The following is a 5,717-nucleotide window of genomic DNA, read 5'->3' on the forward strand; positions in this document are numbered from 1 at the left end:
CTTGTTATATTTTCAGGTTTTTTTCAACCCCGGAGCAATTTCTGCCATTTTCATAGCTTCCTCTTGGAAACGTGCTTACTATCTGGCACCTGGTCAATACGTCTCTACAGAGGTTGACGCTCAAAAACTTCCCCAACACAGCAAAAGAAGAAAAAATATTACAGGCAAAGGGTATGCAGATATAAATGCTGCCAGTCAGACACTTCTAGTGGGAAATGATAGAGAGGGATTATTTTATCTGTACAGTGCTGTGACGTAGTCAAGACCACCTCAACCGATACCAAGTCATGTGCAAGAGCAGAGCGTATCGAGATTGTGACAAAACAAAACTTTGAAGGGTTGAGACCGAGTCAAGACCAAAGCAGATCGAGTCCCACACGGCATCACATACGATACAATCGAGAACATATGAACTGAGAGACTCATCAAGTTGATATGAGCGATCTACATTTCCTTAAAACCACCCACAGAGAACCATAGAAGATACACTTATTGTATTGCCGTGTGTGTGTATATATAAGTGTACTATGATATTTTTGGATAAAAGGCATTGCAGAGGTGAATTGTATATGTGTGAATATACCTTTTTTTAATGAGCACTCACAGTAACGATGTTAACAAACAAATAAGACAATGCACAAGTAAGTGATATTCCCACAGTTTCAGAGTCTTCTTTGTCTGAGTCCAAGACGAGACAGAGTCAATGTGTTTTCCTGAGCCCTTCAAAAAGTGCTGTTGAGACCAGTCTCGAGAACTACATCACTGATTCAAAATCTTGGGGAAAATCCTACTCATTCGTTCAAATACTTGTTCATGAATTTATCATACCTTGTTTGGAGGAGTTTTATTTCTATGTGGTATTACTTATGTTTGCAACTCAGCTCCATTCATGGTGCAACAAATTTAGCAAAAAATTCTGATTCTGTTCAGGTTTTTTCTCACTCCGGCTTCCGAATTGATGGCAGCAACATTTCATTCTTTCAACAATGTACCGAAGCCACTCTGAAAACTGATGGTAAAATATCCTTTTTCCCTTCCTTGGTAATGGAAATGGATGCTCAATGGTCTCCCTCTGCAACATATTATGGAGGTAAAAAGGCATGCAGGTGTAGTCTATTTTTACCTGCATAAGCCTTTATAGATTAACACAGTTTACCAGTCTGTGCTCAGCTTTCCGTTCACTATCCCAACTCTGAAATTAACCGGATTTTACTCACTTAATCTCCTACTTTTTATATAAATGCATACTGCATTATCTGACTTAATGTCTGAGACGTCTCCAAACAATTTTCCTTTAAAATGTCTTCAAAATTGGTATGAAAACATTCCCACGAAAATGATGGCTTCTTTATTGTTGTCAAATGGGGTATTTGCAGCTCGGAGTGTAATTTTTTGGGGTGATGAGGGAGACAAACTGCCTATAAATAAATCCTATGCAATCTCAATTAAGTCTGTTTTCTCCCGCTTACTATTCCCACACTTTTGATTTCCATTTTAAAAGCAGAGTGATATATCCCAATGATTGGAAATGTTCAATACACTTCTGGAAGTGGGTGCACTGTCCTGTGCAGATAAGGTTGCAAATGCAAGATCTGTCTCTCTGAAATAGAAGCCTGACAAACAGTGCTGTCTCTCCCAGACACAGTGGGAGAGAAGTGTGCTCGGATGGAAGCCTTTGAGACCAGCCTTTTTAATATCGGCGCCGCTGTAACATCAGTAAGGTGACATTTCGGCAGCACCATCAAGATCCAACGGTGGCCATGCTGCTTCGACAATCAATTATCCATGCATAACATCCCACCAGTGTGTGCGACATGAATCAGTCCTGGACCAGGCTTCTCCTCTGCCTTGATTCTCAAGAAAAGGCAGACCTTTCATTCGACCCTTAAGAAAGAGAGAAATGCTCTGTGTGCTGATAAGGGAGCGAAGAGAGGAAAGTTATGGGGAAAAAAACAGGTAAATCAGCATTGATATTTATTTGCATTATCTTGAAAGGAGCTCAAATTGGTTTCATCCCAGTGACTGTGAATTGTGCTACAGAGAGCACAATGGCCATCTCCAAGCAGGAGCCAATGTTATGATTGAAAGGGCAGAAAGCATTCTTTGTATTGCTTGGTGGACTTCGGGGAAGAATGCATGTTATCTTTAGCCCGGGGAGAGGGAAATATATTTCACAGCACACATTGCTCGCATCCATTTTTGAGACCAGTTTAGTTGTGATATGATTGTTATCAATGTAGTGGCCGTATGTCATTTATTTCCCCAACTATCTGACATGAATGACATCATTCTCGCCGCACTTGTGTTCCTCCTCGTCGGCTCAGAACAGGTTGTTCATAATAGAGGGAGATAATAAATATTCCTGTGCATACATCAGCAGGGCCTGAAGGCTAAACACTACTACAATTTTGGGCTTCATTGCTTATAATAAAGTGCCACACATCTGTATGTATTAAATGGTAGCAATTGAAGTGTCTTGCAACAAGTTTGTTGTAAAATGTGAGATTTCCTCTGTCACTTTGATGGCTCTACAACATATCTGGTGGTAATCAGATCATATTGAGTTCTAAGTTCAGTACAGATACAACATGTGTGATAACTGTGTTAGATTTTGGTGTTTTGAAACCTCACAGTAAGTGAAATCAGAGTCGGAGGACCCAGTTTGGCGCAGCAGCCTACTCCCTGAACCCAGAAGCTTTCTCCAGTGTTTGACAAACAGCACCATTCCCCCGCTCGCCCTCATTTCCATCTGTATGCTATCACTTGGCTGTCAGCGGCCGGATTGGCCTGTAGTTCGCAGGATGAAAGGGAGAGAGATCCTGTTGAGTGAATAATCTTGCCAGTTTACAGAAGAGAGTGAATGTCAACTTGACAGACTGTGAGTAGCACACAGATTTGGGATTCATGGGCAATCCCATAGTCCCTTTAAGTCTGGACGTGTGAATGTGAAATCAATAGTACATCCATACAACAGTTTGTTTGCTGGACTCTGGAACGCTTTGTTATGAAAATAAGAGTCATGGATCTTTTCCCTATGGATTGAGGACACCGAAAAGGGCACCATAAACATGATACTTCAGCATGCAAATCCTGATCTTTCTTTCTTTTCTTTTCTTCCTTTAAAAAAAAAAAAAGAAAAGCATGCACTATTAAAATATATGCATTCATCAACACGATGTATTTCAAAAACATGAAAGCAGTAAGAATGATCGGGAACCGTGTTAGTGTTATGAAACCTCTCTTGTGTAAAAAAGCTAATTATATTCTCTGTGAATGGGTTAGTTTTAATTACCATATTCACCTGTGATGCTTCAAATGTAACGTGTCACCCTCAAGGTAAAGCTCACCATTTGAAACATCTCCTCGGGACTCTATACACTCCACACACAAACCACCTCAACCTCAGCCACAATGTCACAATGATCTGTATGATAGGAGGTATTCAATAGACTTCAATGGCACCTTTACAGACATTCGCACATGCATCACCGTTTACATATAACATAGCTGTCTGGGTTGGCACCGCCATCGTGCCCTGCTGTTTATTTGATATGCAAAGGAGTGCTGTGGAGCAGCTCCACGGTCTCTGCTAAAGTACTTTACTCCTCACATAACCCAAAGTGGCAGCAGCAGCATCAGGATGAGCTCCAAGAGCGAGGTGGCTCCCTCTCAGTAATTTATAATGCACTTAACTCCTCTACCCTGTTGATTGTCTGCATTACCAAGAATCAAATACGAGGCAAAACAAATAAAAAATGCCACTTTTTATTCTGGTTTAACACCTTGGAAAGCACAAGTCTTTCATTATGTTCCCGCTCATTCACATCAGGGCCTGCGTGGAACAGAAACAGGGATTACGATGGCAAAGAAAAAACACTTCAAACTGCTTCCATGAACACCATCAAAGAAAAGCCTGCATGAAAAAGAGCGAAGAAGGAAGAAATATACACAAACGTGTCAGTTCAATTGCGGTTCAATTTCAGTAGTTTGGAAAAATTTCAAAAATATCAATATTGAAAACATTACAGCAGTGTTAGATTTGTGAAAAAGACACTGCAGGGTCTCTAACCACACCTTTCACGCCGGTACGACAAGCCTCAAAGCCTTCCCAGAATACTCTCTTGAGTCAAATGGACCGCCCATCTCTCGGGGTGGAGGCCATTATTAAATGTGCTCTGTGGAGGGCCTGCAGGTAGCTCCCAGGATCAGACACAGGGAGAGCAAGAGGGGGCTGTTTGGCTTAAGTGTTTTTTATTAGGATAGATGGAGACCTAAGCTCCATAACAGAGCTTCAGCCCTTTCTCCCAGACAGGGGCCCACTTTCCCTTCTCACTCTGCAAAGGCACATATCAAAACACCAGCGCCTCACAGACACGCCGCTCAAAAATGGCATGTTCTCTTTTTTCACTTGGCTCAGCTTTCTCCCTGTCAAAATACAAATGCTCCATGATGGAATTCTGCAATTTCCTTTATCATCTGCAACAAGCCCATTTCTCGACTGTTAAAACCCGTAATTATTGTCACTGAAAACAAAACTGCACAGGGAGAATTGACATTGAGACTGTGTGTGTCCTTCTGTGTGTGTGTGTGTGTGTGTGTGTGTGTGTGTGTGTGTGTGTGTGTGTGTGTGTGTGTGTGTGTGTGTGTGTGTGCATTATACAATTAGTGGCTTACTTATGAGAACTTGTGAAACTCTGCTGGAGAGTGTATTGTGTGCTCTCCAAATCCAAAGCTAACGAGTACGGTGGACAACTCGGCCAGATTGGAGTTTTGGCTCCACCCTGTAGTATTTGCTCTCTAGTTTTTTCCACACAACGCTGCAGCACATATTAGAGCCAGCTGGCCAGATGGCATACTTCCTCCTCTAGTTGTAACAATATGGTGACATGTGTAAGCCTGTTCTTACACTGCCCATCACTGACACCAGAACACTCTGAACATCTGCTCTGAACAAGGACAGTAAGTCAGGGAAGAAGACTGCCTGCAAACACCTCCATCCCATAATTTGATGACAAGGACCAGTTGTTAAAAGTCTCTTTGATAGAAGAACTTTATGTGAAGTTCACAGACAGCAAATGTTACAGCCGTTTTATGTGTAGTAACCATATTTGTGTGACACAGAATGACTCACTCTGTCTTTAAAGTGTAGTCGAAAGTAAAGCAAATATTTTACAGAAGACTTTACCTTGTCTTGACCCTGCTGTTGTCATCAGAAGAATGCTGTGAACCCTGAAACAAATGTTCCCATCTGGCTCGCCATCACTCCAACTGCTGCTGTTATACTTGTGGGAACTACAATAGCCTCGCACTGGGCACAGAGGAAGAGAAAAAGGAGGAATAGTAGGAGAGAGGGATGGATTCACTTGAAAGATCCAGCTGTTAGGCCATCCGAACCCTGGGAAAGTCGAATACCAGTTTTAATGTATGGGTGAGCACCTCGCCAGCACATCAGCCTGACTTATAAAGCCTCCGTAAAAATGTAGGGAACAGGTGGACGGGGAAGTTTGGCAAAGGGTGAAAGAGGCTGAATGCCAGGTCAGTTCTCACTGCCAACATTGAGTTGCTTTGAAGCCCCCACTCTTCCTAACACTTTATATATTTTTACCTCCTGCCGTGCAGTAAATCACTTTTTTTTATTTCTCCACATTAGTATCTATTAAAGTACAATTCCTTACATTGATTTCTCTACCTTTAATGCATAGGCTCTCCACATGTTA

The sequence above is a fragment of the Taurulus bubalis genome (assembly GCF_910589615.1).
Source record: "Taurulus bubalis genome assembly, chromosome: 5".
Lineage (NCBI taxonomy): Eukaryota > Metazoa > Chordata > Actinopteri > Perciformes > Cottidae > Taurulus > Taurulus bubalis.